Below are 22,870 nucleotides of genomic sequence, written 5' to 3'. Positions count from 1 at the left end.
CCAGTCTAGTATTTTCAGTACATAATTTATATATTCGGTCTAGTGTTCACGATGACAAATGCGTTACATTCAGTCTCGTGTTCATTGTCCATGTATGTTCATGGTCGCTATATGTCTGAAACAAATCCGATGCAACGTTAACTTTTAATTCACTAACTTGTATTGTTTCATACCATGTACATGGTCCACACGTTGACATTTACATGTCGTCATGTCTTACGACACGTTGCCCACCGGCGACACAAATTTGAGTGAGTGAGTTGGGTTTTACGCCGCTTTTAGCAATATTCCAGCAATATCACGGCGGGGAACAGCAGAAATGGGCTTCACACATTGTACCCATGTGGGGAATCGAACTCGGGTCTTCGGCGTGACGAACGAACGCTTTAACCACCAGGCTACCCCACCGCCCTACACAAATTTGAAATCATTATCATAACTGCCAACATTAAAAGTAGTTCCATTTTTATTAATTTCTCAATTACTAGAAATATTTCCACCCCAAATCAACAAAGGACACCCAGCTCACCATCCCTCTAAACATAATGGCGCCTTTAAACTAAAGACCGACGTAAAAGAGTCAAAGAAATGTTTCAACGAGTTCTCCTGTCTTATATAATTCGAACGCCTTAATAGCTACTTCCTCATCCCCTGAGACACAATGGAACAGTCTATGCATCCGTTCCACGTGCATTCCATGCAGTCTCACGTGCAAGCGCGTTGCTATGAATGGCGGCACATGGGCTCGAGGTCATGAATGGCGTATCAACATTGATTTATTAGAGTTTGCACCTCAAATATGTTTTCAGGGCATGCTTAACCTGTCTTATTGAAAAGTACACTTTCTCCAATGAGAGGTAAGAATGTATAATTTAATCCTTTCATTCAGTTTTGACGTTTGCTCATTGCTGCCTGGAGCAAAAGGGATTTGTTAGAAACCCAGCAAAGACTGAATCTCGTTCATATGGTTCATGTTGATCGGTAAGAGGCGACTAACGGGATCGGGTGGTCAGGCTCGCTGGCTTGGTTGATGATTACGTCATCGGTTCCCAGTTGCGCAGATCGATGCTCATGCTTTTGCTCACCGGATTGTCTGGTCCAGACTCGATTATTTACAGACCGCCGCCATATGATACAGCTGGAATACTGCTGAGTGTGGCGTAAAACTAGAATTACGAATTTGATCCAGTTCCTCAATAGTTTAGGTCCACGCGTATTTGACGGCAGGTGTTACCGCGTAAGAACGTTACACAATGTCACCATCTGGCAACGGGGACCAGAAAGAACTCGGTACGTCTCCATGTTGCTATATAATAACATGTAAGCTGCGTTTATCGTATCAACATTATGAATGTGTAAACTGTACGAACAAACACTTATATTAAGCGACGAGAAGATAATAATAATTCATAATAATTCATAATAATAATTCATTTATATAGTGCCTAGTATCCATCTGACTAGTTGCTCACTGGACGCTGTAATCAGAATCTGATTATTATTATTACCCCGGATAACCCAAGCTGCCTGTGGGGCCCATGAAGGTTAATAGTCACATGACTTATCTCACCGGGTACCCATTTTCTGCTGGGTGAACAGAGGCAATTTTTGAATTGCCTAAGGTGAGACCACATGTATCACATGTGCTTCGAAGTGGGGCAGGACCGAATTCCTAGAAACTCTCAGGAGTCAAGCTGTCGAACACGGTCACCCATCCAAGACCTCTCCGCGCTCAACTGATTTGTGACCTGAGCTCAGGACCACACCAAGATTGGTGGTTATACGGTCACCATGGGTGCAAAGATGTGTCCTTTTGGACCTTTGGACAGTGATATTGTGATGAAACGCCTATGTATATATATTCCTGGATGGGAGAGTATGAAACTGAACTGTATGTAAGCAGCGAACGAACCCGGAAGATCCGGGTTAGAATTGGTCCTAGCAAACCAAACCCGGAAGATCCGGGTTAGAATTGGTCCTAAGCAACCCATGCTTGTAAGAGACAACTAACGGGATCGGTGGTCAGACTCGCTGACTTGGTTGACACATGTCATCGTATCCCAATAGCATAGGTCCATGCTCGTGCTGTTGATCACTAGATTGTCTGATCCAGGTTCGATTACTTTACAGTCCGCCGTCATATAGCTGGAATATTCCTGTGTGCTGTGTTAAACAATAAACACACATTCTCTATAATTCGGGTCATCTATCTTCATTCTGTTTTGTAGTACCATAGACCCCTTTACCATCATAGCTATATTTTGAGCCCGATTCTGGGGGCGCTGAAGCAGATGCCCTATCCTAAGCGATAAACAGTATGTGCTTAATTAGAGCTCGGAGTCATTGCGCGGCGATGGTGGGCTAGTCCTGGGAATTCATAACATGTTAGAATACTGATATGGGATGGGAGATAGACTAACACTTAGTCTCTGAATATTCTCATTTTGTCTGAAACACTGATCAAAAAGGAGCTCTAGTGAGATGGGAGAATCAGAACCTTGGCCTGAGAAAAATCTAAACTTGCTTCATTTAGGGCTTTTGTATGACTGAAAGGGCTGGGCGGAAGGGTAAAATAATGTGAGTAGTAGGAAAGTAATCCGTTCAGCACAGACAATAGCATTCCTAAGAGAACAAAAGCATTCCAGAGCATAACAATAGCATTCCAGAGCATAACAATAGCATTCCAGAGCAGTAATCCTCAATCGATTGAGGATTAATCCTCCCTATGAGCACAATGCATTCCAGAACACAATAGCATTCCTGAGCACACCTCCCTATGAGCACAATAGCATTCCTGAGCACAACAATAGACATTCCAGAGTATTCATACTCAAGGCATTCAATCTATTGACGTTGTAACGAATAAACATTCCAGAGGAGAGTCAAAGCATTCAATAGAATACAATAACATTCCAGAAGACATGAATAAGCATTCCACAGGGCATTAAAGCTTCTTAAGCATTCAATCTATTGATGTCACGGGTGAACAAACATTCCACGAGTAGAATAAAGCATTCCACAGAATACATTAAACATTCCATAGCTCTCTGAAAATCATTTCAACCCTGGCGAACGAACATTCCTCAGTTAGAATAAAATATTCCACTGATGTAGAGTATTAACTAACCAAACTGCATGTGTAAATTCACTCTCACATCCAATCAGTGCTTACATGCTCTACACAATCCCACCATATACCTTTTAGTATTAGACATTTCAAATCAGTTTCATCGTCATTATCGAGTGAACAAGTTTCAGAAACACACCTCTGCTTGCAATTCATATGGCACAGAAGATGTTTCACCTTCAACATGTGGACTTTTCAACAGACCAGCTGCTCTCGAAAGCACGCTTCAAGAAAATGAAGGATATTCTTAACACTCAGCTTCATTTGCACCTAAACGATGATGCTTAACAAGAGTTGTATAAAACCACATACACAGAGATGTTCCAGAGAATGAAGACTCTAGAACAGAAATTCCCTCGCTATCGCCAGCTCTCATGAGCTTGATGTTGGATTATTCAAAAATCTCTGCCACCACTCAGGATAGTAATTCAAGTAACAGAAAACGTCAGTCACCCAACAAGCGTGTTAAGCTAAAGCTAAGAAGCCAAGGAAAGTGAAGGAACAGAAAAAGTGGCCAGAAGCAGAAGTCTCAAAGAAGAAATCCACTCCTCCTATACAACCAAAGTAAGCAAATAGTTTATCATTTGGAATAGCTTTTCATTTACGTACATGTTACTGTGTTTGCAGTTCTACATTCTCCAATCTTATTTGTCATTTTCAGGAACCTGGGAGAAGATACTGAAGCAGTGTCAACTCCATCCCTCACAACCCGACCCATAACACCTACCACAGAACTCTACTATAGACGACTGGTGGTTGGATTACACTCATATCTCATGGAGGACATAGAACAGCAAGAGAAACAAACCACAGACATAACAGCTGTTGATTCATCCAGTGGAATCATGGAGATCTCTATCAGGAAGAGAAACTTACTCCTCTTCAGAAAAGTTGCAGTGTATGTCGCCACAACAATAAGTTGCGTTACATCAGTTGTAATAGTGGACAAATTCAGTGTCATGTGTGTTGTATGGATCTCATGAACTGTATGTGCTACTATGATGAAGGCGCATGATGAAAGACATGGTATCGCAGGACTTTGAAGGTCATATCCTATCAGTGTAAATACAGAAGTGCTTTCATCATGCTCTGTAACATGGCTGTTATCATTATGCATCGTAACAAACTTTAGTGAATGTTCAAATAAAATGAATAAACCCATGCTGTTTCATGTTATATATTGCTTAGTCAGTCACAGTTTCGAAAGTGCAACATGAGTTCGGAAAAGAAGAGCAGCATGTTAAAGCAAGAAAAGCCATAGAAAAGTATTATTTCAATGCTGAAAATCCTGGAGCTTATTTTTTGGTCCAACAAAACTACGTGATGAATTGAAGAAAAACAGACAACATCATATCAGGTTGAGGAATGTGAAACGATTTGTGAAGAATCAAGATGCCTATAGTTTACATAGACCAGTCAAGCATAGATTTAAAAGGTTAAAAGTAAGGGTGAATTTTATGAATGAAATGTTTGATGTGGATCTGGCCTAACCTCTCAAGTTATAGCAAAGAGAATGATGGTATCAGATATTTGCTGGTGGCTATTGATATCTTGAGCAGATATGCTTTTGTGCTACCTTTAGAAAACAAGAAACCTGAATCGGTGTTGAAAGCCTTCAAAGAAATACTGAAAACTAGACAACCAAAGAAGGTTCGCACAGATGCTGGATCAGAATTTCGAGCAGGCTTTGAGTCATATTTGAAAAAGAAAAACATCACTCACACCATTACACGGAATGAAAACATTAAAAGTAATTACGTAGAACGCTTCAACAGAACGCTAAAATCACTGATTACGCTGCTACATGACTCCTACAACAATACCAAACATTACATCGACAGTTTTACCTAAACTAGTGCACAACTACAATCATACATTGCATTCCTCCCTACCGAATTTATCACCTGCACAAGTGAGTAAGGACAATGAATTGAAAGTTTGGCAGCATCTGTATGTCAAACCTTTGTTGAAACATCTCAAAAGTCTGCACCCTAGAAGAAATTCAGATATAAAGTAGGAGATCTTGTTCTAGATTCCATATCTGAAGAGACCTTCAACACAGAACTTGACTTGAAGTGACACAAGAACTGTTCAAAATAGCTCATCGCTTTAAAAGACAGGAAATTCCACTGTACAAACTCAAAGATTTTCATGATGAAATGATCAAAGGTACTTTTATACTGGTGAATTGCAGAAGGTCAATAAAGGAGAGAGGATATTGAGTGGCAGGTGGAAAAGATCTTAAAGAAGAAACGTGATGAATGGAAAGACTTATGCTTTGGTTCGATGGTTAGGTTGGCCCAAATCCTTTGATTCTTATGTGGAGGAAAGTCAATTGAAAAATTTGTAATGGAGAAATATGTGTTTTCTGAAGTGTACAGACTCAAAGAAAGATTACTTCAAAGGAACACCCCGCACCATTTTCGTGTGAAACTGAATCAAAGATTGATGTTTAATGGCTTCTGGATAGTCAGCTTGACAGAATTAAACTTTGGAAAGGTAGATCTCACTCATATGAATGACCCTATGTAGATGTGTTGTGTAACTTATGTGATAGTTCATTGGTAGGACACACTCAATTACCATTGTTGAGACGCTTAGACCTGAGGGAGGGGCCTAACTTTTAAATTTGCTAATGAATACAATATCCATGTGATGGTGAAAGAATCTCCAGACATTGGAATTAGTATAAAGCAAGTGATGGAACTCCACTATCATTCTTGAAAGAAGAGACTCACCTAACACTTCACTTCAGACGCCACCCTTTTGCTGGTTAATATGGAGTCTTTACCTCTGCATGTGCCCGATTACAACAAATGGCAGAATTTTTCAAGAAACACATGACAGGTAGTTCTCAATTGGTGAATGGAAACCCGCACCTAAGCTCATTACATCTCATCAACCTGAGGAAGCATCAAAAGAAGTTCAAGTCAAACTGCAGGTGACTTCTGAACCTCAAAGTGTGGTGGAAAGAGCAGATGCTAAAGAGAAGAGACAGAAATCATTAAAAAGAGCTGCGCAGGTGAACAGGTGGTCACAACCAAGAGGATACGTCCCAACAAGCAACATCCCTCCAAGACAGCTCGTGTGCTCAAGTACACTCCAGTGAAAGAAAAGGATATCTTTAGTTAACACCATGTCGCTGCTCACCAGTAAAAATTTTCAAGAGATTGTTCTCGAGTCTTTAAATTTATTCACACTACCCCCATTTCAGACATGTATTCAACAACATTACTATGAAAATGTACGTCCAGTGAGTCAAATCAACGAATTTGTTTCTTTGGAATTCAGTATTTAACACAGGTAGTGACTCACCTTGATTTGAAGAGGACAAGATTGCACGTGAAACTCAAGGTCACTCACAATGATGGGAGCACCTTGCTTCCCAAAGAACATGTCGCCCCAGTCAACCTGTTTCTTCAGTCGCTTTTTAGTCAACTATCCGCTTATTTGAATGACACTGCTGGTCTCTTCCACAAACAATCATTATGCTTACAAGAGCATGATGAAAGCCTTACTGAATTTTTGGAGCTGATGCAAAGACTACACAGTTAACCTCTCAGTTGTTCTACAAAGATGTAGGAGAATCCAAACAGTGATATAGAATCAACAGATACAGAAACGGGGAAGCAACACAGGCTTGATGAGACGAGGACAGTTCATTGCATTGAGTCAAGAGATGACTATGTCTGGAAACTTATTTGAAGATGTGTTTGAGATGGATAGATACATGATTAATGGTGTACCTATGACTATGAAATTGTACAGATCCTCTCCTACCTTCTGTCTCATGAGTGGTGTTGCCAACAAAAAATTCACTATAACACTATTGGATGCTTATCTCAAAGTCTGCAGACTGAATGTCAACCCAGCCCTGATTATAGCTCACAATACCTTGTTTGAGAACAACTCTAATGCTCTCTATCCTTTCATCAAATCTGAGGTGAAGGTCACTAGCATTCCTGTCTCTCAGTTAACACATACCATTGACAATGTCTCCAATCCTATTGCTAATCGTTATATCATAGGCTTTGTAGATAGTAGCAGCTTTAATGGGAAATATGATGGGAATCCTTTCAATTTTCAATCGAGCATGATTAAAACGATCAACCTGTATGTGAATGGTGTCAGTGTCCCAGGAAGAGCTACAAGTGTAGACGATGTAGACACCTATCTCAACCTGTTTGATAGCAAGAAACTTTGGTGTCAAAACCAGGGAAATGGTATTTCAAGAAACGACTTTTTTTGCTTGGCAGCTTCTTTTGTTTACCAACTGGATGAAGTAGATACTGATTACCTCAATCTTGTGAAATCAGGAAATGTGAGACTTGAAATTGAATTCAAATCTGCTTTGACTAAGACATTGAGTTGTGTTATCATGAGTGAAAGAAATTCCATCATAGAAATTGATAAAGCGCTGAATGTGTACATCAAGTAAACATGAAAGCTTCTGAATTGAAGTGTACCATTCAGTGTGATCCTGTCTTACAGAGTCATGTCCTGGGAGTGTATGCTAAAGATACTTTGCCTGTACTCACATCTTCTATGATAAGAAGAGGGGTTGGACTTATTGTAAATACAGACTGTAGTCAAAAGAAAGGACGTCACTGGGTTGCTATGTATTTCAAAGGAAGAGAGCAGAATTGTTTGACAGCCTATCAGAACCCATTGATGCTGTATTTGATAGTTACCTAAAATCCTATGTTCAATCATACTTGCACAACAGTAAACGGATACAATCTTTTAGATTCAAATGTGTGTGGGTTCTATTGTTTGTATTATCTGTTATGTACATTGAAACCTCACTGGAGTTTTCATCGTATTGTTCATCAGTTTGACATAAGGAACTTCCTATGGAATGATACTTTTGTATCTCAGTATATATGCAACTATTTCAAATACTGTACCCCTTCTTGTTTTTAATTGACAATGATGTACAATGTTTTACCATGTGTATAAAAAATAAAAAATAAAAATAGATTTAGTTCAAAATGATGTTTTGTTATGTATAAATACCCTCCATGCTTGTGAGTAAGTTCAGTTTCATACTGAACAGCAGACCAAGATACATCATGGATGAAAGTGCTTGTCTGTTACCTTTAAAACGCCACAACCATATCCGCGATAGGCGGATCATCAAGTGGTAAAACCTTTTGGGTTTCACGCCTGTTAAGACAAGCCAATATCATGTTTGATCCTGCACCCAAATTGATTATTTACTGCTATGCTGTGTGGCAAGATGTCTATAGTGAGCTCAAGACAATCATTCCCAATATTCGTTTTCAAGATGTCCTCCCCACAGAACAGGAGTTAAATTCATATTCTCTAGAATCAGATAAACATTGTCTGCTGGTAGTAGATGACTTCATGCAACAAGTGTGCAAAAGTCAGCTATTTTTACACCTATATACCACATTATCCCACCATCTAGGAATTTCTGTTATCAACATCCTACAATCAGCGTATCCAAAGGAGAATGTAACAGAACTATGTCACTGAACACACATTATTTTTGTGTTATTGTCTAACCCTCGTTCGCACATGAGTATAAAATTTTAGCATCGCAAATATTTCCAGGACAGGCTAAATATTTCACCGAATCTTTCAAGATGCTGTAAGTAGAAAGAAATACGGTTATCTGGTCATGGATACCTCACCCTATGCGATGAACAGTATGGACGTTTGCGCACAGGTATATTCTCTGATGAGATGTGCACAGTGTATCTGTCACGGATATAGAGACACGAAGCGTTTTGTCATAACTAAGGTAATATACAACCACGTCTCATCCTTTTCACTTTCATATTGAACAGAGCCATGTATGTGTGTGGACCATTTGATAACCTCAGAGTAGCAGACTGTATTGAAATACCATGCAATAATATTACGTTTGGGCAAAGTTTAGTGACAGACTGAAGTCTTTCAACAGTTGGCCTGTACAAATGAAGCAACCCCCAAAGCTCATGGCAGAAGCAGGATTTATCTATATCGGTCAATCTGACAAAGTCTACTGTTTCCAATGCGCACTGAGAGTACATTCATGGATAGCCGAAGATGATCCATTAGCAGAGCATTTTAGACTATCTCCACATTGTGCTTATATCCACATGGTGTCTGAACCCAAAACCAACAAGGAAGGTTAGAACACATACAACTTTGAATATATTAATCACCATAGTTTTTCAAACCTGACAACCATCTATATAACAGTCAGTTCACTTCACTTCACTTCACTCACTCTACAGTCAGCTGTCTTTGAACGTGGAACAGCTACCCTACAACATCAACATGAGTGGTCTGCTGCAAAAGCATTGGGCTTTTCTTATGATGTTAGAACAAGCTAATTCTGCACAGAGAAAAGCTATGCTGACGATGCTTCATCTGAACAGTTTAAGTCAGTGATTACACTAGTGTATAATATCCTTGTTGGAAAGATACCACTAACAGAAGGTGATAAAAACCGTCTGTCTCGTCATAAGTCTGTCATTCGAATCTTGGCCAGTAAGAGTGTGAGCAGACACAGGAAACGTGAGCACATCGCTGCCTGCCATTCAATTCTACCTATTTGCATAAGGAACTACCAAGCCTACTTGTCCTCGTAGTACAAAATGAGCAAGCCCATGATTCTTCTGACGAGAGAATTATCAGAGATTGATGTCCAAACAAGAAGAAGAACAGACAGCTCATCAGGCAGCTCATCAGGCAGCTCATCAGACAGCTCAGCCACAGAGAGTGAATGAGATAGTTGATGGTGATTCACAAAGGGATAGCTAACTCGAGGAACAACCCGCTGATAATCCCCTGTATGCAACAAGAAGACTGAACTCCTGTTTCAAAGTTCCCGACCAGTTAATCAAGGACATTACTTCTCCACCAAAACCATTGGGAAATTGATGTCAATGTGGTTATTTGTGAAAAACAACATTAAAAAAGGACAATTACGTGTAGATGAGCATTTACAACTTGTAGGAAACAAAAATAATGTGCTGCAAAACTCAAACATTGTCAACTTGATTCGTTTTTTTATCCTGTCACCGCGAAGTAGGCGTTCACCAGTGGGCTATAAACAGTTTCTTAAACTATTAAAGCGTTTACATTTGCCCAAACATTTCATGAAACGTATTGGAAGAAAAAAGAAAGACAAAACACAGATACATAGAAATGTTTTATTTGTTAAACGTAAAGCAGCCAAAGGTGTTCCTGGGTTCAGGTCATCAGGAACACTAGAATCGTTTTATTGAAACCACACACTCTATGTATAGTTTGTGACAATAAACAATGTGAGCACAATTGTGATTGTTACGTTTGTTCTCCTTGTGGTCTTGAAGTAGTCACACATAGTGTTCACTTTGTAGTCTTGAAGCAGTCACACATAGTGTTCACTTTGTAGTCTTGAAGTAGCCTCTCATAGTGTTCATGTTTTGCTCTTGCAGTGAAACATAGGATACATTCAGCCAGAGCAAGTTTGACTTCTGGTAGTCATTATGATGAATCTTCCGACAAGTGCAGGCATGACCTGTGTTCAGTTTTTGCCTTCCTGACCACACATTTGCCAGTAGGGTTCAGGAACCTATGATACGTATATTTTAATTTGGTACCACAGTAGACGAGGTAAAGAGACCCGATCGGTCTTCACCATTTATACTCAACAGGTAGAAAGCCATCGCAGCTTGTACACATGTAGGCTGGTTTGCTCATCCTGTAAAATAAATAGAAAATAAATAAATCAAACACGTCTAGTATTATAAAATACAAACATAATGACATGACTATACATTCTAAATTTCAATACGATTCTAAATTTCAATTAAAAAAAAAAAAAAATTTCATAATAATCATATAGCTTAGCTGTTTGGACTTGTAAAATTCCATATTTCGTGCAGATGTTGTAACTATTCAGTTGATGAATAACCATAAGGTACACTATGAATGCCATCCTCTAGCACATAACGCTTGTTGTCTATAGAGGTCAAAGCCACTTTGTTTTGAAGATTTTCTCTTGCAGATGTTGTAACTATTCAGTTGATGAATAACCATAAGGTACACTATGAATGCCATCCTCTAGTACATAACGCTTGTTGTCTATGGAGGTCAGAGCCACTTTGTTTTGTTTCTGTGTGTACAAGACGTTATTGAAAAGAGCGAATGAGATGAAAAGAACATGACACAGCTGTTTTGTCAAAAGACACTCTTTAAACATCTTATGTCTGAGAAATTTCTTGATCACTGTTTTTAATACCTTTGGCTGTCTTTTTCTCAATAAGTTCCTTATCCGTTTTCATCAAGAAGGAATACATTTTACTTTTAGTCCACAGAATTCAAGTATGATGTTTCCACCTGCTTCATCCTTCATCTTGCCTGTCACCTTCCTGTTTTGATCGGAATAGAGATCCTTTGGGTCATTGGGGGCATAATTGGAAGTGTCAAATAAATGGAGATTCTGTTTCATAAACACATAGGGGTCCAGGAGGGGTTTATGTGGAGGAGCATGGACTTGCATAAAGAGACTGTCAGTGTCCGTCATGAGCAAATCTAAATGTTCATGTCCATATTCCTTTTGCATCACATTGTAGTAAAAGTCATAAATTTCATATTTAGCCAAATCCAAAATGCTAAAACCGACAGCAATGGGTTGATCTAAATGCACACTTAAATTTTCCAATTCAACAGAAACCACGTCTTCTGAATAAATTTTAACCTGTTTGAAATTGGTTTTTGAGGCCAGTTTTTGAAGTTTGGGTCTCTGTGTCACTAAGTGTACACTTATGTGTTTGCGTTTATTCATACAGAAACGACCAAACACACAGTTGTTCATCAATTTGTAACGGTCTTTGTCACAATCATCCTTTGCATTTTTGCGATTTTTCAAGTTGAGTTCCACATAGGATTTTAACCATGGACCCTGGCTAAACTTCAGCACTCTGTGTATGCGATTCAACACTAAACCATGTTTCAAATACAACTGCAAAGTTTTAAAATGAACCACATAATGTGAACGATCTTTCAAGGTACAAAAAAGTTTTCTACCGGATGATTTCTTTGGAAGTTTATCTATGAGGCTGATTGTTAAAATGAGCGAGAAGCTCTTTGTGTGTAGGGATAACTCGTCAAATGGGATATCATCATGCGTTGGAGCCATAGGGAAAGCAGCATGAACTTGGTGCAAATGACTGGGATATAACAAATCCACTTCCAGAATGTACCCATACTCTCCCCCTACCTCGATGCTTGTCCAGTCTATGGTGGTGAACTCTGCAGGTTCAATGAAATGATAATTTCCTATAGGAAGCGGTTGTAACATGACAGTAGCAGACAGTGAGTTCACATCAAAGTAGAGTAGAGTGGACGTGTCTTTCTCTGGAGCAAAATCACTCATATGTTCATTGTTGCTTTCTGCATATTTTTTACCAATGACAGACACGCCACCACGAATAGAATGTTCAATAAAATTGTAAGTGTCTACATCTGTGAATAGGTCCAATTTAGCCCTGTGATTTTCATAGCAGCATCCAAACAGAAACCAGGCATGGAATAGTAGTGACAAATGTCAAGTCCATAGTCAGCTAAACAACCAGTTCTAAAGGTTTCAATAACATCAGTTAACAGCAACACATCTACTGTCACATACAATCTCATGAAGTCGCTCATGGATTGGCATTGAAATGTTTGCCATAACTGATGGGCAAATGCATAGTCATCCTCACTAACACCCTGCTCAGTCAATGAACTGTAGAATGCTTCCTTTGAAGGCAAACATGTCTCGCTTAGCGTTTCCCAGGAATCCATATGTTCATAGGGAAATGGTAGTTTTCGTGTTAACAAATCTACATGCTGAGGAAATTGTTCTTTCAAATATACAAAAGAATCCGCACCTTTTTTCAACAGATTTTGTGTCAGTGCATCCAAAGAACTTTGTAAAAATTTGTAGGAATCCAAAAACACTAATCTACGGTCTACTGTGAAGGACAGAAATTGCTCAGTGGTATGAGGGTATCACTGTGATCTCACGATCACCAAACTGTTGTGCTACTTCTAACAAAGATGAGCATCATAATGTTCTAGGATTGTGAAACATCACAATCACCTTTTTCTTAGTTGAAAGTTAAGATTGCATTTGTTATGCAAGACTTGACGGAACTTCCCGACAAGTGGTCATGATCCAATACTCTATCTGTTCCTAAGAGCTTTCCACACAACCCACAATGTTCTGTAGTAGCAATGACAATTTTATCTTGGTTAGTGAGTTGCATGGGTTTGACAGAATTAAACAGGCTCATGATGGCATCATATTCTTCCAAAATGCTGTTGATGAAATGTTCTGCTGCGTTTTCACCTATATAGGTTTGAATGGGTTTGGAATACTGTTCATCGGTACACACCACCTTGTAGGCATAGCCGCATGGGACATGACGGTTTAAAACGTGAAGAATCATCATCTTCAGTCACTAACAAGCTTTCAAAATCGGCTACAATCAAAAACTTGGCTCTTTCAGTTTTGCTTTGTGATCTTAAACCGAATTCATACACTGCTTCCTCTGGTTTAGGTAAAATGACTCTTTATGCTTTCTTAAAACAATAGTGTTTGTGAGCTTCCAACCTTTCCTGAGATGAGTAAGACCACAAGCATTTTCTACAAAACAAAACACATGTTTGTGTTACCTTTTCTGTTTCTCACTAATCTGTTCAAGTTGGTAATGAGACAATAATGTGTGTTGGGTACCTTGTCTATGTCCATGGCTTCCTCATGATCCTCTAAACCCCAAGACTCCCTCAAAATCATCTGGTTGACTTTCTTGTGACAATAACAATAAATCTACACACCTATTTTCCTCCACGTTCGACTCATTACTGATGTACATAGGGTACAAGGTACCATCTTCAAAACCGTACACATTGATGCTCAACTGGTTAAGCTGTTCAAAACGAGGAATGTGTTTCAATGTCATAGGAAAAGAAAACCCTTCTAAATTAAGCCTATTCAAATAGGGGAGGTAATGTGTTTCTCTTTCCTTGTTTGACGAGGGTGGGTACAATTTGGCAAGAATGGAGAGAGCAAAACATAAATCATTGTCTTTGTTTTGAATATTTAAAATACAGCGTGCATGTTTAGCCAGGGCTGGAGGAAGTGGAATGTAAGTACCACCGTTCAATGGAGCGAACTTCACCACAGTCATTTTCAAAAGGACAATGTCAGAAACATTTAATCCTGAATGAACTCCTTCATAGTCATCTAGTGTTTGGAGCATTTGGTTGATGGCTTCCAAATATTGTTCAATCAAATCACTACCTTCCATGGCTATCTGCATGCTGCTCCTAAAGTAGGCCTCGTGATAATTTGAATGAGTATCTTCGCTTGGTTTCTCCATTTTAATGTGCAAACATAAAGCCCATTTAATTGCCTTTTTCTCACCTATTTCTGACTCAAGGGTTGAAATGACATTACTCTGTTCTCGGACTAGAAATTCTAATGCGTCAGTAGATGTTTGTCCTTCAAAATCATACTCTCTAACATCACCATGTAAAGCCTGACTAGAACATGGCTTTGAATGATCTTTGGGTTGACTAGGATGGCCGGACAAAGCGGGAGGAGCATTGGAAACAGGAGGTGAATCGGGGGGGTGGCACTGACACTGTAGCCATTTTAGCTTTCTTAGCCCTGCCTTTACCATGTCCTATCATATCATGACCTGATTGACTTTTGTGCAGTCTTAATGCTTTTGAGGTAGGAAAGGATTGGTGACATGTTTGACAAGTGAGACCAGTAGCTCTCTTTGATGCACAGTGATGGTTTTGATAATCGGGATCATTTTGAAAATGTTGAAAACAATGCAGACATTGACGACAATAGACCACTTTTTTGCTGACAAGATTTGGCATGCTGATTCAAATTATCTTTTCGGTTGAAAGTCTTCTGACACAATGGACAAGAATATAAAGTGCCTACTCTACCACAATGTCTTTGGTGGCGTAGTAAATTATGTTTAAGGCTAAAGGTTTGGTGACAATGATCACAAACAAACACCGGGCAGGTGCTGAAATTACTCATGGCTCACTACTGTTAGGCTAAACACAATGTGTGGAACCATTGGTTATTCATCAATGACTAAGTTACACCCCTTGACGATCTGTAGAGAGAGGAAAAAATTAATAAAAGTCTCATAGCTCAGCATAACGCTCATTTATATTGAGCACAATGTTTGTCTTACTCTTCCCATAAACGATCAAGGTAATACAGGAAGTTATAGAATTATCATTTGCAAATAATGAATAATATCGCATGCAACACGAGCTTATACTTAAAAGAACAGACAAAACTGATCAATAAAGTCAGTAAAATGCTTACCGTTCTGTTGTATGCAAGAACGGATGAATCCTCGATGTGACAGAAGACAAGGCTAGGCTTTTCACGAATGTGTATGCTTGCCTGATGTCGTGTGATGTGAGTGAATGATAGGACAGTCAGATCTTTTTATAGATGAAATATTTTCGCAATATCATTGAAATTCTTTTCACTAAGTACTAGCGGTGTCTGTAAGGGATAATGAGTTCTGTAAAGTGCCATGTCATTGCAGTATCGTGAGAAACTCCTCGAGTCGGATTTTATTTGTCTACATTTTACATAAGATTCTAAAAGATGGAGAGAGTCAGCACATTCCATGAATCGCAACGTGGCAGCATTGAACTGAAAAGATGGAGTGAGTCAGCACATTCCATGGATCGTAACGTGACAGCATTGAATCGGAAAGAAATGATCAATTGGTCAGATGACTACGTCGCATGAATAGGTGCCAGGATGTCTTTGGCACATGGGTGTGTCAGGAATGAAGGTGGTGGTGAACACCACCTGTTGATTTATTCCAATGGAAATATTGTACCAATCTAAAACTGTAATGTGAATGTGAAACCTGTCCTGAAAAGTGATGTGAAAATTGTGTTTAAAGACCGAATGTTCAGTGAAACTGGAAAGACTAACACTGGAATTAGTTTTATATAAAAAGAAAGCATCACTGATATGAAAACGGCAGAGTGTGTATGCAAACCCGTTTTGTTCGAATTTTAGGTAAGTTTTATTCATTTATTTGTTTTACTTTGAGTAATATGTCTTACATGCGAGGGCAAAATGTACCATCACACTTAAAGGTGTTGAACTTTGCTATGATGCGATGTTATTTATGCATTACAATTCCATTTCATAGACCATGAACCGAAAATATTCGCTCGAACGCAACTGCTAATGCATTATGAGGCCAAACCGAACGCGTTACTTCTCCTGTTTCTGCGTTTTGGCGTTCAATTTCGAGAGCGTACGGGAACATTGATTCTCTGCGTATATGCTTCAGCGAGCATGACAAGTTTTCAAAGCAACGTCTCGTTCATTCATTCATTCATTTATTTGAATACACATTCCAAACTCCATGAATGAGCACGTTTCATAGAGTTAACCCTTTATCTCCTATCATAGATCTGAATAGTGACAGAAGATTACAAACATATACAAAAGGATTCATTTATAAGCTAACAAACTTGTAGGCATGTTTTTGTCACTAGTGAGAGCTGTGAAACACACGTATATATAGAACGCTTACGATACTAACCGGATCGAGCTGTTCAAGGGTTAATGTATAACTTGTTTGTTCACCATATATCGTTTTCAACGGTTTCAATTGATTCAGGATGCATCTGTGAAATGCTATCATTAAATAGTTTGCATACTTTGCGTTAAAGAGCACTTTGTGGAATGCCAAGGTTAAATAGTTTGCCTAGTTTTAAGGACGTTAAAAGGTGCACTTGTGGAATGCTATTGTATTCGTTGGAGGAACTTGTGGAATGATATCGTTAAATAGTTTGACTCATTCCTCTGGAATGTTTGTTATATAAGGATGAATCCTCATTCGAATGAGGATTTTTGAGGATTACTTCTCTGGAATGTCTATTGTATTCGTCTGGAATGCTATTGTATTCGTCAGGAATGCTTTTGTTCTCTTAGGAATGCTATTGTCTGTGCTGAACGGATTACTTTCCTACTACTAATGCGAAGTATATTATGATACCTCGTTGACCCGATATATAGGTGTACGTGCGTGCGTGTGCGTTCATTCATAGCAAGTTTTGTTTTAACGCCGCACTCATTAATATTTTAGCTATATGACGGCGGTCTTTAAATGTTCCAGTGACTGACATGAGCATCGATCGAGGCAGTTTGGTTACAGACACATGCATCCACCCAGTCAGTCATCACCTGCATTTTACGAGTACTCCGTGATGCTGATGATCAATTCCAACCCCGATCTTCACTGGTCAGCAGATTTAGGGACCGTTCATTTTTATTTTTATTTGTGTGTGTGTGTGTGTGTGTGTGTGTGTGATGATGATTTTTATGCAGAAGCATGTACAATGTGAATGACCCCCCCTAAAATTTACGTACAAAGTAAGTGATCCCCCCTTGCATATCATGTCCAAAATCAATTACCCTCCTCCCCCTTCCCATAATTTTCAAGCATGATTTTTAAATATTTTAATGTACAAAATTGCTGCTTTCCCCAGTACATGTGTACAAAATTGCTGACCCCGACCTCCCAGAACAAAATGGGTCACCCCCTAATATCATCATCATCATCATCCCCAAAAAAAAAAAAATAAAAAAAAAATAAAAAAATGTTTTAAATGCCATAAATTATGAACGGTCCATAATATGGGCATTTTAGTGTTGTATATGGGGATATCGCGATATATTTTCTATGACTCCACGATATAGGACTTAACGAGTTTGACCGTACGTCACACAGGGGGAAAAAAAGAATGTACACATTTTGATTGAGTTCGAATTCTGCACATCTGTCGGGGTTGTTGGGCAATGAACGCGCGATTTATGCCACCCCAGTGCACTAAATATTACAAAAGCGGACTACTTCAACTAGCAGCAGCAGCAGTAGTAGCCCCGATTGGTAACTCCAACAATGCAACATCGAACGAGTACCACATGCGTTTCAAGGACATCTTGTTTACCATCAGCTTTATGACTTGGTTGTTTACATAATACTACACGTACTGAGACATTTGTCAGCAAATACCAGTGCTTGTTCGGAATCGGGACATTTACCTCTGTGCAATGAAAAGAAAAATAAATATTTGCCGACAGCTGCCATATAACTGGAATATTGTTGAGTGCGGCGTTCCACAACAGTGAATTCGAAATTAACTGAGAGGCATTCTAGAAGTTGTAAGTAATAGGAAAGACACATCAGTTTGTTTATTGTACAATACCGACGTTTCTGTATAGATACTTACACGTTTTCAAGCATGAGGTGGTGAATTGATACAGCAGCATATATACTGGACAAAAATAGTTAGGGATATATGTAAATTTTGAAATTATGAATAATCATAATATTTATTGATTGACACACTGATAAAATATCAATCATAAAAATGCCAATATCCCTAACTTGTTTTGTCCAGTATATATAGGATACATGAGGGCTAACAAAGACAATGGATGATAAACAGGATGATTAACAATGAAAACAAATATAATTATGCATGAAACAAGTCGAGGCAAGATAAAAACGTGATGAATTCGAAATTGTATAAAAGTCCTATCTTCCCTCCGTCGTACCTGCAATGTAAAACATGTAATCATTTTCAGAATCGGAAAGACTTGATTTTGTTATTAATTCAACATATTCTTGCTGTAATAACGACTGGTTCGAACTTTACGAACCGAAAGTCTCATTGCACTATGTAAACCCAAATGTACTCAATTGGTTGTTGTTATGACAATATAACTGCATATTCTTTTGATGTTCTTAAACTTAAAGGTTGCACGACATTTTATGTGTAACATGGTGCCCACGGCTCAAAGCCTAATATGAACGAAGAACAAAAGTCTCCTTCTTAATCTCAGAGTTGCTTTTATTCTATTGAAAATAATCAATAACACCGAGCGCCATGACAGTATTGGTTTTGACATGCCTGTGAGACCGAAGACATTAACAGCGCGCGAGCTCCCCATAAACAATTTGACGTCACGTTCTTTGATGCTGCCGCTATCACATAGCACCTAACAGTTCTGTTGTTGTATACAGCATGACGTCGTTCAAAGTCATATTGAGTTTTACAGTATAATTCCGCTGTGGCTAGCGCGTGCAACCGAGCGATGACCACTGGCCAATGGGTCAAACATCTGGGGGGTAAATCAAGGTCAATGCATAGCGAGGTTAGTTGGTCTCTCACGAAAACACCGACCACCCAGTGACCGCTGTATGACCTGACCTGCTGGTGACCTATGGTTGAAGGTCACACGTGGGTCATCAACAATGTGGAGGCGAGACTAGAATACCGAGGTTGTAAAACCTATATATGGCCACGCCTGTTTTGATTTGCTTGTCGCCCATGGGGCTTCTTAGTCTCTCCTAGGGGCTTCTGTACACAACTACCAAGGCGTATTTCGTGTACATACAACTCGTGTATCTCTGTATGAAATAAGATACGAATTTTTTTTATTGCAGTACATTCCAGTCTGAAACAGATGCAGTGTAAAAACAGGTCAGTTTACATTTACACAAACACATCAAGTAAACATTAATAAAAGTCAAGTTATACAACCAAAACTATAGTCATTACAATGGATACACGGATGTTTGCTGATTTGGGGGTGAACATAATAAATACGAAAACAAATATATTGAAGTCATATCATTAGAGGAGAAATATACTGTAACATTCCATCTTGATCAAAGTAACTTTACTTTTGTAACTTCATTAAATATTATATTATGTAATTAATTACATAATATTCTTTTGGCTGTTTATTAAACGATGAGTCTAGTGCTTATTTCATCATCAATGGTGAGCATGTAGAGCTGTGTGTTTGGTGGGTTAGGGTGAGCGGCTGTGTACGTTTAGCATGCTCTAACGCTCTACAAATAAACCTTAGTCATGGTATGACTGGTACAGACAGGGTAGAGGGGACAAGTCATAATTAGTCAGAGTTATCCAGGAAATATTTCCATGAACTGCAATCATACCTACAGTACTGGACAGCTTCCTTGTTTGTACAGGGGCGGTGGGGTAGCCTAGTGGTTAAAGCGTTGGCTCGTCACGCCGAAGACCCGGGTTCGAATCCCCACATGGGTACAATGTGTGAAGCCCATTTCTGGTGTTCCCCGTCGTGATGTTGCTGGAATATTGCTAAAAGCGGCGTAAAACCAAACTCAGTCAGTCAGTCCTTGTTTGTACAACATTACGCTACCTTTGCTCACTCTTCATATTGTATCCTTATGATTATGGTCCATTTGTTTGACATATGTCCTTGTATCACCTACATGTGGAATGTACCTGTGTGTTTAGTATACTAAGCATATATTTGTAGTTTGTAGGATATTGCAATTTCTTGGAATGTTATCCAATATTTCAGTGTATGTGCAACTCCCCCCAAAGTTTGAACCAGACCACAGGGCTGTTAACCTTTAAGACTTACCAGCTCCCGTGAAAACCAACCAGTCCTATCAACATTGTCTAAACGTATTCTTTAACTATACAAATCCTTTCAGTCAAAACCATGAGGGGTGGTGGGGTAGCCTAGTGATTAAAGCGTTCGCTCCTCACGCCGAACACCCAGGTTCGATTCCCCACATGGGTACAATGTGTGAAGTCCAATTCTGGTGTCCCCCGCCGTGATATTGCTGGAATATTGCTTATAGCGGCGTAAAACCAAACTCACTAATTAAATAAATACATCATTAGAAAAGGTATGTTTGATGAGTTTTATTAGCTTAATTTGGTGATACTTCAGAGAAGCTTGGGTGAGACGAATATATAATTATCATCTTCGATACCTTTTTGTAGGAAAACTGTTTTAAACGATAATATATTAATATTGTCTAAATATCATAATATCCGTCGGTTAGGTAACTTTTACTTATTTTCACCCCTGGCTCAAAGTTAACCGGTCTCTGGAGTTTGGGCGTATGGCTACTTCGAACTGCTAATATGCTAAGATATAGATTTGTCTTATCCAGTGGCAATATTCTATAAACTACAGATATAAACAATGTAGGCTCAAAGATACCGAAATACACAGACACCTTTCACATATAAATGATGTACATAATAACACTTTCACAAATCATATGTAGTTTAATGACATGGAAACAATATGAGGAGACTATGGTAATACACTAATATTCATTTAAAATTGTAAATATGTTGGAATAAGTTGGAAATTGTTTCTGGACATTTGTTTGTGAAAATATTATTCATTTTCACAGAATGTTGCAAATTCTTGATTTTGATTAAAGATTGTAAAGTGATTCTCTTTCTTTGCTATACTTTGTATAGGATATTACATGGTATTGTTCATCCTCGAAGACATTACACATTTCACAGAGTCCTTGTTCTCGTGGTGTTGCATGTTTTATTATATCTACTAGCGGTGGGCGATAAAACCGGTTAACCGGTATATTGCAATTCGAACTTCACAATACCATATATTGCGGTACACTTTTCGCAAACCGGATGTAGTCAAAAATGGTAATAATGTTTCATATTATTATAGATTTATAGTTTTGATAGGTTTATTGGTCATTTAATTGCATTTGCGTAACTCTTAAACCATATAAATAAAACAAAATAGAATTGGTACTACCGGCACTCGATGTAGGGACAAACAAACCAAACTGGCGGATGCTTTGCAGACGCTTTATTTCGAGTTACAAACTTTAAAGCGAAGTCTTCAATTTGGAAACATTTTCAATTTATCCCTTGTACAATCACATTTGAGTCCTGACAGTGGCCAGTGACATTGTTTCAAAAGAAAGGAAACTGTAATTTCATTACCTTAAACCATGTTACACTTTCACAATATATCACAATACATATCACAATATATCGCAATTGAAAATTTTAGCTATACCCAACCCTAATATCTACCAGTTTCAACTTTAGGTTTATGATTACTTAACCGTAGCTTTGAGAAATGTGATCCATGACCTTTGTTTTCAAGTGGAATAGATAATTTATATATGCTCCATTATATACATATTTTGTATAATCATAACACTTATGAGATTAAGCAGTTATGGAGGAAGCATTTGTCTTGTGTACTGAGGAATTGTTTATATTATTTTAAGCATATATTATGAAACGATGGTTTTTTATGATTTCTATACTCATGGTTGCTTACACTTAAGTAAACGAATTATATGAATAACTGTCCACTGATTTCTTTGTTGTCTACCTTTGTTATCTTAACAATTTTGTTGTTTCACATATACAAATATATGTCTGCTTACAGTAATATGTAGTTTTCACTCACCTGATGGAGTAAAAATAAACTCCGAAATGTCATGTAATACAGAAGTGGAATGTCTCCCTCTGTGACTTGCATAGTTTAGGTGTGAACAGGTGTGAAACGTCACCATAGAAACAAGGTGCAAACGTGATACTGAGTAGCATAACACCCAAAATACAATTTCTGAATTTATTTTTTTAACTAACTGTGGATAATGAAGCACCTGTAAACTTCTTCTGGTAAAACTCGTGATCGGAACAAAGGAATTTGAATTATAGCTTCAATGTGCTCTTCTAAATGAAGACACTTACCTAGGTTAGGCGAATCTAGGACAAAATCCACCCGGACAAAATCCACCCCAAAATTGCAACCAGGTTAATCATATGCGTGGGACTACCAGGTAACATGCGGTCAAAGTGTTTGCCGAAGACACAAGTTTGTTTCAAACCAAT

At 38.5% G+C, this 22,870-nt stretch overlaps 1 long non-coding RNA gene across 2 annotated transcripts in view; it reads left to right on the top strand.

Annotated features, from left to right (window-relative positions):
* Positions 1 to 658: 658 nt before the first annotated feature.
* Positions 659 to 22,870, top strand: part of LOC124264104 — a 50,332-nt gene continuing 28,120 nt past the window's right edge. Inside the window, exon 1 of one of the 2 annotated variants that reach the window (XR_006895052.1) lies at positions 659 to 750. This is a non-coding gene — a long non-coding RNA (uncharacterized LOC124264104). Of the gene's footprint in view, positions 858 to 22,870 lie in introns of both variants that reach the window. The other variant, XR_006895053.1, reaches the window with a different exon arrangement.

This window comes from Haliotis rubra, unplaced genomic scaffold (genome assembly GCF_003918875.1).
Source record: "Haliotis rubra isolate DU_JTF1 unplaced genomic scaffold, ASM391887v1 Scf91, whole genome shotgun sequence".
Taxonomy (NCBI): domain Eukaryota; kingdom Metazoa; phylum Mollusca; class Gastropoda; order Lepetellida; family Haliotidae; genus Haliotis; species Haliotis rubra.
Note: the sequence above shows the minus strand (reverse complement) of the source record. Positions and strands in the feature narration are given on the sequence as shown.